An 11,105-nucleotide genomic window follows, 5' to 3' on the forward strand; every position below is an offset into this window, starting at 1 on the left:
CATGAATCAAGGTAAGTTGGATGTAGTCAACCAGGAGATGGTAGGGTTGAGTATCAACATCTTAGAAATCAGTGAACTAAAATGGACAGGAATGGGTTCAATTCCTGGGTTGGGAAGATCTCCTGGAGAAGGGCACAGGTAACCCATTCCAGTATTCTCACCTGGAGAATGCTGGACAGAAGAGCTTGCCGAGCTACAATCCATGGGGTTGCAAAGAGTTGGACTACCATTGAGTGACTAACACTTACTTACCGCTCTAATGGCAGAAAGTGAATAGGAACTAAAGAGTCTCTTTTAATTTATTTTTAATTGAAGGGTACTTGGTTAACAATATTGTGTTGGTTTCTGCCATACACCAACATGAATCAGTCATAGGTATACATATGTGCCCTTTCTCTTAAAACTTCCTCCCACTTTCCACCCCATCCCACCACTCTTAGGTTGTCACAGAGCCCTGGTTTGAGTTTCCTGAGTCATATATCAAATTCCCACTGACCTATTTTACATATGGCAGTAGATATTTTTCCATGCTACTCTCTCCATTCATCCTACCCTTTCCTTCCCCCATGCTGTGTCCACAAGTCTGTTCTCTATGTCTAAAAGTATGGAATGCTTCAGAAATTTGTGTGCTTGCACAGAGGCCATGCTAATCTTCTCTGTATGTTCCAAATTTAGTATATATGCTGTCAAAGTGACCACTAAAGACCCTCTTGATGAGGGTGAAAGAGGAGAGTGAAAAGCTGGCTTGAAAATCAACATTTAAAAAATTAAAATCATGGCATCCATCCTATCATGTCATGGCAAACAGAAGGGGAAAACGTGGAAACAGTGACAGATTTTATTTTCTTGGGCTCCAAAATCACTGCAGATGTTGATTGCAGCTATGAAATTAAAAGATGCTTGCTCCTTGGAAGGAAAGCTATGACAAACCAGACATCCGTACATGACTACTGGAAAAACTATAGCTTTGACTATGCAGACCTTTTTTATTTATTTTGTTTTTATTTTCATTATTCTAGGAGGTGCTTCAAAGCAGATCTTACTGTGATTTATGTCAAAGAATGTTTTTCCTATGTTTTCCTCCAAGAGTTTTATAGTGTCTGGTCTTACATTTGTTGTTGTTGCTGTTGTTCAATCACTAAGTTGTGTCTGACTCTTTGTAACCCCATGGACCGCAGCATGCCAGGCTTCCCTGTTCTTCCCTATCTCCTGGGGTTTGCTCACACTCATGTCCATTGAGTCAGTGATACCATCCAACCATCTCATCCTATGTTGCCCACTTCTCCTGTCCTCAATCTTTCTCAGCATCAGGGTCTTTTCCAAAGAGTCGGCTCTTCCCATCAGGTAGCCAAAGTATTGGAGCTTCAGCTTCAGCATAAGTCCCTTCAATGAATATTCAGGGTTGATTTCCTTTAGGATTGACTGGTTTGATCTCCTTGATGTCTAAGGGACTCTCAAGAGTCTTCTCCAGAGCCATAGTTTGAAAGTATCAATTCTTGGGAAAGCATCAATTCCTTGGCACTCACCCTTCTTTATGGTCCAGCTCTCACATCTATACATGACTACTGGAAAAACCATAGCTTTGACTATGCAGACCTTTTTAGGTCTTTAATCCATTTTGAGTTTATTTTTATGTATGGTGCTAAGTAGTGTTCTAATTTCATTCTTTTACATGTAGCTATCCAGATTTACCAGCCCCACTCATTGAAGATACTCTTTTTTCCATTGTTTATTCTTGCCTCCTTTGTCATAGATTAGGTGACCATAGGTACATGGGTTTATCTCTGGGTTTTCTATCCTGTACTATTGATTTATATTTCTGTTTTTGTGCCAGTACCATACTGTTTTGATTACTATAGCTTTTTAGTATAATTTGAAGTATAAATGGAGCCTGCTCCTCCTGCTCCATTTTTCTTTCTCAAGAGTACTTTGACTCTTGGAGTCTTTTGTGTTTCCATACAAATTGTAAAAAAAATTTGTTCTAATTCTGTAAAGAATGCCATTGGTAATTTGATAGGAATTACATTTAATCTGTAGATTTCTTTGGGTTATATATTCATTTTCACTATATTGATTCTTCCAATCCAAGAACATGGTTTATTTCTCCATCCATTTGTGTCCTTATTGATTTCTTTCATCAGAGTATTATAATTTTATAAGTATAGATCTTTTGCTTCCTTAGGTAGATTTATTCCTAGGCATTTTTTTGTTGTGATGGTAAATGGGATTGTTTCCTTAATTTCTCTTTCTGCCTTTTTGTTAGTGTATAGGAATGCAAGAGATTTCATGCATTAGTTTTGTATCCTGCAAGTTTACCAAATTCACTGATTAGATCCAATAGTTTTCTGGTGGAATCTTTAGGATTTTCTATGTATAGTAACAGGTCATCTGCAAACAGTGACAGTTTATGTGTCTTTTCTTTGGACATATCCTTTCTCTTTAATACAATGGAATTATTTTGGATACCATAGTTTGTTTCCCCCTTTTTTCATTCTGTCCCTCTGTCATGACTGTAAACTGGACTTTGGTGGGAGACAATTAGGCCTTTAAGTGTTTATAGTTGGTGCCACCTGCCCATATTATGTTGCTGCTTACTTTATTCTGTGTGACTTGTATGCCATACTCCTAAGGCTCCCTTTCTTGTTTCATAAGTTTGTGAATCGGTTCTAGCTATCCCTTAGGTATACCATGATCCTAGTTGTTGATTTCAAAGACCCAAAGGATGGTACATTTTGTTAGAAACCAGATTAAGAAGTGTGAAAGCCTTAAATACATGGAATAATATGGCGGCTTTTACAATTAAGGTTGCAGGGGGAGAGGGGGCGGACAGTGGAATAAATTGCCAAGAATTCAAAAGAAAAAGTCAGAACAAAAAAGCAATACACTAAAAGAGACTTTGGAAGTAATGCCTTGGCTTCGAGAATCTGGTTGGCACAGCAACAGCTTAAAGACATTGGCAGCAGGCAGAGAAAGTACAGCGTGTTGTAAATGAACAGAGAATCACAGCCTAGGAGACCATTTTAGATTTAGAAATGTCAGAAAGCAAGCCAGAGGTTTATCAGGAAATGAAGATTGAGAAGGCTTAAGATCTTAGTGGTCAAATTTGGCTTATATGAAAAGGAAAAGAAAGATAACTCTGCCCCCCAAATGTCCCCAGGCCTAAAAGCTTTTTGGTATAGAGTAGGAAAAGGGAGGGTATATGCTCTATTATTAGGTCAAGGAAGATAAGTCAAAGAGATTTAACAGAAAAAGAAAGATGAGAGTAAACTGGAATGACCTATCATTGCCCCTTCTCTTCCCACAAACTAACCCAGGTCCAGAAAACTATTGAGGAGCCCTCTGAGTATTACAGACAAAGTGTCATTAATAAGAGCAGATTACAGTCCTTTTCATGACAGATTACAAAATATTCAGGAAAAAAAATCAAGAGCAAAAGACCACAATGAGTGGCATGGGATACTTCAGGCATTATTTAGTGAGTTTCAGGAGACACCACTTGTGATTGGGGAAGCAGGTATAGTTTGGAGCAAGGAGGAAGATGCCCATAACACTTAGGGAGCTAGAGGAGAAAAGATGAAATCACTAAACTAGGATTTTAATATGCATGGATCTGGTGTAGATTAGATAATGGAATGATGCAAAGATAGCACCTGAAAGAAATTCTTCTATTCAGGGATGTGAAGATGGATAAGGTAGTTTTATTTGAACTGTGAATGCTTTTTGCAGACCTAGAACTTCTTTTCTTCTTTTTAATATTTATTTATTTATTTTTAGCTGTGCTGGGTCTTCATTGCTGCACCCAGGCTTTGTCTAGTTGCAGTGAGTGGGGACTACTCTTAGTTGCAGTTCATGGGCTTCTCACTGTAGTGGCTTCTCTTATTGCAGAGTATGGGCTCTAGGGTGCCTGGGCTCAGTAGTTGTGGCTCGCAGGCTCAAGAGTGCTGGCTCGGTAGTTGTGGCATATGGGCTTATGCCCATGCTCTATGGCATGTGGGCTCTTCCTGGAGCAGGGATCGAACCTGTATCCCCTGCACTGGGAGGCGCATTCTTAACCACTCCATTAGGGAAGCCCCTAGAACTTCTTTTCTTTACAGTTCTTACTATGGGAGGAATCCCCTAAGGTAAAGCCTAGAGTATGTTAAGAAAACAAAGGTCTAAAACACAGAACAAAGAGAAGCAAAGATAAAAGACAATATGGTCCAACAAATAGTGTTAGCATTATGCATGGTAGGGAATGTACAGAACCTTAAGAAATAAATTGGGGAGAAATAGAAAGAAATAGAAATAGAAGCATATGCTACTACTTCTGGGAGGAGAGTGCAAAAGGTTATACTACAGGTTATTAAAAACCAAACGGAATGCAAGGTTTCAGGAAAAAAGACATGACAACAGATACACTGGTACTCACTGAGTGGGTGAATGCCTTTGGAAGTTATCAACAGCAGCCCCTTTGGTTTAGGAATTTGTCAAGGGTGCTTTCCTTATTGGGTCATTTGTGAGAACAAGGGATGAACCTTCCTTAAAAGGCAGGTTTTGTAGTCTGAAGGAACTTGGAGCAGAGAGTGATAACAGCAGTCACTGTGACATAGAGCAAAATCCTTGGTATCTTGCTGGGGACAGAGATGTACATATAGATGAGCAAGAGACTGATACTGTGAAGACTGTTAGGCCATAAATTTCACTCAGAGAGCTATCTTTTATAAATGTAAGGTACCTTCTCATAACTGGAGAAGGGTATGGCAATCCACTCCAGTATTCTTGCACAGAGAATTCCATGGACAGAGGAGACTGGGATCATAAAGTGTCAGACATGACTAAAGGAACATAGCATGCACCTTCTCAAACAGGAAATAGATGAGACTGTAAAGAATACAAGAGTCAAAGGGAAATGAAAATGAAAATACAGTTGACCCTTGAACAACACGATGTTTAGGGGCACCACCACTCCCCTAAGTCAAAAATACAGATATAAATTTACAGCTGGAACCAGTTCCTTATCCATAGTTCTACATCTTTGGATTCAACCACCCTTGGATTGTATCATGTACTATATGCATGCGTGCATGCTAAGTTGCTTCAGTTGTGTGCGACTCTTTGCAACCCCATGGACTGTAGCATGCCAGGCTCCTCTGTCCATGGGATTCTTCAGTCAAGAATACTAAAGTGGCTTACTTCACTCTGTATAACGGGCTCCAGTTTCATCCATCTCATTAGAACTGTTTCAAATGAATTCTTTTTAATGGCTGAGTAATATTCCATGGTGTATATGTACCACAGCTTCCTTATCCATTCGTCTGCTGATGGGCATCTAGGTTGCTTCCATGTCCTGGCTATTATAAACAGTGCTGCGATGAACATTGGGGTGCACGTGTCTCTTTCAATTCTGGTTTCCTCAGTGTGTATGCCCAGAAGTGGGATTGCTGGGTCATATGGCAGTTCTATTTCCAGTTTTTTAAGGAATCTCCACACTGTTTTCCATAGTGGCTGTACTAGTTTGCATTCCCACCAACAGTGTAAGAGGGTTCCCTTTTCTCCACACCCTCTCCAGCATTTATTGCTTGTAGACTTTTGGATAGCAGCCATCCTGACTGGCGTGTAATGGTACCTCATTGTGGTTTTGATTTGCATTTCTCTGATAATGAGTGATGTTGAGCATCTTTTCATGTGTTTGTTAGCCATCTGTATGTCTTCTTTGGAGAAATGTCTGTTTAGTTCTTTGGCCCATTTTTTGATTGGGTCATTTATTTTTCTGGAATTGAGCTGCAGGAGTTGCTTGTATATTTTTGAGATTAATCCTTTGTCTGTTTCTTCATTTGCTATTATTTTCTCTCAATCTGAGGGCTGTCTTTTCACCTTGCTTATAGTTTCCTTTGTTGTGCAAAAGCTTTTAAGTTTCATTAGGTCCCATTTGTTTAGTTTTGCTTTTATTTCCAATATTCTGGGAGGTGGGTCATAGAGGATCCTGCTGTGATTTATGTTGGAGAGTGTTTTGCCTATGTTCTCCTCTAGGAGCTTTATAGTTTCTGGTCTTACATTTAGATCTTTAATCCATTTTGAGTTTATTTTTGTGTATGATGTTAGAAAGTGTTCTAGTTTCATATAAAGACCAATGCAACATACTAATGCATATATATGGAATTTAGAAAGATGGTGACAATAACCCTATATGCAAAACAGAAAAAGAGACACAGATGTACAGAACAGAATTTTGGACTCTGTGGGAGAAGGCGAGGGTGGGATGTTTCGAGAGAACAGCATCAAAACATGTATATTATCTAGGGTGAAACAGATCACCAGCCCAGGCTGGATGCATGAGACAAGTGCTCGGGCCTGGTGCACTGAGAAGATCCAGAGGAATCGGGTGGAGAGGGAGGTGGGAGGGGGGATCGGGATGGGGAATATATGTAAGTCCATGGCTGATTCATGTCAATGTATGACAAAAAACACTACAATATTGTAAAGTAATTAGCCTCCAACTAATAAAAATAAATGGAAAAAAAAAAGAATACTGAAGTGGGTTGCCATGCCCTCCTCTGGGGAACTTCCCAACTCAGGGATCGAATCCCCATCTCTTGCATCTCTTGCATTGGCAGGTGGGTTCTTTGCCCAGTAAGCCACCTGTGAAGCCCATCAGGTACTATATAGTACATGATAAATATTTATTTAAAAAAACATACATAAGTGAACTCATGCAATTCAAATCCGTTATTCAAAAGTTAACTGTATTTTAAATATGTAGGATGGATAATGAAGAAAAAGGGGGGCTTAGGAAGGATGAAGAGGCTTGAGGGACCACTACAATGAGTGTAATACTAAAAGAAGACTGTGAATGTGAGCCTGTCTATCCCAGCTATCTGAAGACAAAACTTGTGTCCTTAAGATCCAATTAGAGAAAATTCCCATCTATAAAAGAATTATGACCATCTGATTCCCAATTTTATGGGGGCATCCATATATTGTACAGTTTCTTCTCTCAGAGTGACAGTTAAGCACAAAGTGAGAATAAAGAGAGGGATCACAGCTTCCTCACCTCTACTACCTCCCTCACAGTTCAGTTCAGTCGCTCAGTCATGTCCAACTCTTTGCGACCCCATGAACTGCAGCACGCCAGGCCTCCCTGTCCATCATCAACTTCCAGAGTTCACCCAAACCCATGTCCATCGAGTCAGTGATGCCATCCAACCATCTCATCTTCTGTTTTCCCCTTCTCCTCCTGCCCTCAATCTTTCCCAGCATCAGGGTCTTTTCAATTGACTCAGCACTTCACATCAGGTGGCCAAAGTATTGGAGCTTCAGCTTCAACATCAGTCCTTCCAATGAACACCCAGGACTGATCTCCTTTAGGATGGACTGGTTGGATCTCCTTGCAGTCCAAAGGACTCTCAAGAGTCTTCTCCAACACCACAGTTCAAAAGCACCAATTATTCAGTGCTCAGCTTTCTTTACAGTCCAACTCTCACATCCACACATGACCACTGGAAAAACCACAGCCTTGACTAGACGGACCTTTGTTGGCAAAGTAATGTCTCTGCTTTTTAATATGTTGTCTAGGTTGGTCGTAACTTTCCTTCCAAGGAGCAAGTGTCTTTTAATTTCATGGCTGCAATCACCATCTGCAGTGATTTTGGAGCCCCCAAAAAGAAAGTCAGTCACTGTTTCCACTGTTTCCCCATCTATTTGCCATGAAGTGATGGGGACCAGATGCCATGATCTTAGTTTTCTGAGTGTTGAGCTTTAAGCCAACTTTTTCACTCTCCTCTTTCACTTTCAAGATGCTCTTTAGTTTTTCTTCACTTTCTGCCATAAGGGCGGTGTCATCTGCATATCTGAGGTTATTGATATTTCTCCTGGCAATCTTGATTGCAGCTTGTGCTTCTTCCAGCCCAGCATTTCTCATGATGTACTCTGCATATAAGTTAAATAAGCAGGGTGACAATATACAGCCTTGACATACTCCTTTCCCGATTTGGAACTAGTCTGTTGTTCCAAGTCCAGTTCTAACTGTTGCTTCCTGACCTGCATACAGGTTTCTCAAGAGGTAGGTCAGGTGGTCTGGTATTCCCATCTCTTTCAGACCTAGTAATTTGATTGGATCCCTTGAACCATGTTTGCTAGTGTGTTTGGGCTGTTCACTATGGATTAAAAGATCTTTCTCTTTAGTGCTTTTTTGTTTGCCATTCAGAGATATTAAAACACTAAGCCAGAGTCTCCTGTGTGGCCAACCATCTTGCTTTCCTGTGTCTTTCACTTGGTATTTCATGTAGTTAAGAGTTCTTATCAATTCAGTAGTCAATTACTAAGACTGGGACTTGGCAGGAGAATGTGAAGTCCTTTTTGGACCTTGAGCTGAGGTTATTTACTGAAACCTAGCTTTGCAGAGAGCCCTGTACCAAAGTACTGGGCACTAACTCCACTAATCACAAAGTAATATTTTAATTTCTATTTATCTTTGCCCCTTGTGTATATCTTTCCTTTATGACCTTTGCATGGGTTAAGTCAAAACAATTATCCATGAGTCCCTGCCTATAACACCAAGTTACTATCATCAAAAATCTTATGTTAGTACCTAGCAGGCAGGACTTATGGGATTGGGACTTACAGGACTGACCACATCCATCAGGATATGATCAAGAAACAGACTAGAAGTGAAATGAGGTTGGTCCCTGGAACCATCATCGCTAATACTTTATTTTATGATTTCTAGTTAAAACTTGTCATAGAATCCTTTTCATCTGTAGTTCGCCCTTTTTATGACCAGCTCCATCTAAAAGCCCGTGTATCAATGAAATCCTGGTGGAAATGAAGTTAGCTTATTTTCATTAAGCTGGTCAATCATTTGGGGGTGGATGGACAAAGCTAATTTCTCAGTAACTGGAAATAATGTTGCTTTTCTTTTGTATGTCTACTATTTCTTGTGGCTTCTTGCTGTAGAGATGACAAGTGACTTATTTCTTTTTATATATTTCTCCATACTTCCCATATTTTGCAAATTGTATGCTTACCACTTTGATAATCAGGGAAACGGAAAAAAAAAAAGAAAGACAATTCCATAAATTTAAGAAATTTAATCAGAAGAGAGAAAGAAAGTTTCCTTTACCCATAATTCCAGTCTGGTCTTAGAAATAAAACTCATTACTGTATACCTAAAACTAACACAATGCTGTAAATCAACTAAATCAAACGAAGTAGCACTAAAAAAAAAAAAGAAAGAAAGAAAGAAAACTCATATCCCTCAGGGGAGAATGTCAATATTGAAATTCTATGATAAGGGATGATGCTCATCATAACAAATGATAAATAATATACTATTTGCTCATTTAATTCTCATTTTGTCTTTAAATCTCAATATGTCTTTAAATAATTTTTTATTCCTCCTAAAACAACCATTTTCTGTCTCAAAGGGTAAATATTCTCTGAAAAACAAAACCAGTTATTAAATTATATCTTAGTATCACTCAGTCTTGATTGCCCTTTTTATAGGTGATTGAGTTAGGGAAAAAGTATTTTCAAATATCTTGTATGCCCTTAAGGCAAAACATGGCCATTAAAAGGTTGGTGAAAGATCTCAGATACTGATAGGGTACAGGGCCCTGATAATGTCAGAGTATAAAATAGGAATACTAACATTTTTGGAGGATAGTTGCTTTACAATGTTGTGCCAGTTTCTGCTGTATGATAAAGTGAATCAGCTATAGGTATACATGTATACCCTCCAGTTGTGCCTCCCTCCCTCTAACCCTAGCATCTTAATAGAGCAAGACTGAATCATTTTCAAAAAAGAGATTTGATGTATAGGAGTAAAAAGTTAAGCTTTTTAGAATCTGTTCTTATGAACATGGGCAGTATATATATTTAGATGACATCAGAGTAAACAATACCCAATATAAATTTGAAGGGCTTTGTTAGTCTGGCTAAGAATTGGTTAGTCTACATTGCATCCCTATAAGACAGAGTCTCTGAGGTGGCCTCCAAATTCTTCAACTGAGTTTTTGTCTTACACCGAGTAGAGATGAAGCAGCCCTGGTTCCCATCACTGAAGGCAAAATGGGCTCTCTGATTTTTATGAGGGTCTGGGATGTGGGCCACCCTGTTTTTTCAATCACCTAAAATTTTGTTTTATGTCTACAGTTCAATCAGCATTGACATATAATCACCAACCCCAAACAAGATACAGAATTCCCATAAATTGCTGCAGGCCTCATGATGGTCAATTTCCTTCCCTAATCCCCAGCCCTAGGAAGCTATTGCTGTTTTCTGTCACTGTTGGTTAGTTTAATCTTTTCTAGAATTTCAGTATGTGAAATCATACAGTATATACTATTTTGTTTGACTTCTTTAAATCAACAGAAAGCTTTTGAGATTCAGCCAAACTGTTAAATGCATTTGTGTTCATACGTTTTTAAAGCAGCTTTATTGGAGTATTATTTATATATCATGAAATAAATAAACAGTGGTATATCCATTCAGTGGAATACTATAAAGCAATAAAAAATAGTGAATTAAAAGGAGAGGTAATGTGCCAAGTCCCTCATGTCACAATTCTGAAAATCTAGCTTTATCTTGCTGCACATTTCATTTTTGTGTGTGTATGATGTGAAGTAGAGGTCATGGTTTGCCTTCCCATACAGATATCCAATTGCTCCAGCACTATTCATTGAAAATCCTATCAGTTCTCCATTGAATTGCCTTTGTACTTTTGTAAAAAAAATCATTTGAGAGAAGATATTGGCAAATCACATATTCAGTAAAGAATATATAACTAATTTTCTAAACTTAATAATAAACAAAGAACTCAGTTTTTTTAAATAGGCCAAAGACTTGAACAGATTCTTCACCAAAGAAGATATACAGTTGGCAGCACATACAATAAAATCTACTAAATATTGGTTTAAAAAAACAGTGAGAATCTCAAGTTCAGTGACAGAAGCTCCACTGCAGACAGATGCATCCAAGAAGATGAAGATTTTCCCCAGGTGGGGGTGGGCAACCAGCATTTCTTATTGTCCCCAGACCTATTTTGAAGCTCTGTTTCATCTAAGCTTGGTTGAGAGGATTGTGGCTCCCTTCCTCTAGCCAGCTTTAAATCATAGCATGGAAACTCTAAC

General features: G+C 38.9%; 1 pseudogene; it reads right to left on the reverse strand.

Moving 5' to 3' along the window:
• Positions 1 to 598: 598 nt before the first annotated feature.
• LOC122436152 lies at positions 599 to 699 on the reverse strand (annotated as a pseudogene).
• Between the last annotated feature and the right edge of the window lie 10,406 nt (positions 700 to 11,105).

Source organism: Cervus canadensis, chromosome X (assembly GCF_019320065.1).
Source record: "Cervus canadensis isolate Bull #8, Minnesota chromosome X, ASM1932006v1, whole genome shotgun sequence".
NCBI classification, from domain to species: domain Eukaryota; kingdom Metazoa; phylum Chordata; class Mammalia; order Artiodactyla; family Cervidae; genus Cervus; species Cervus canadensis.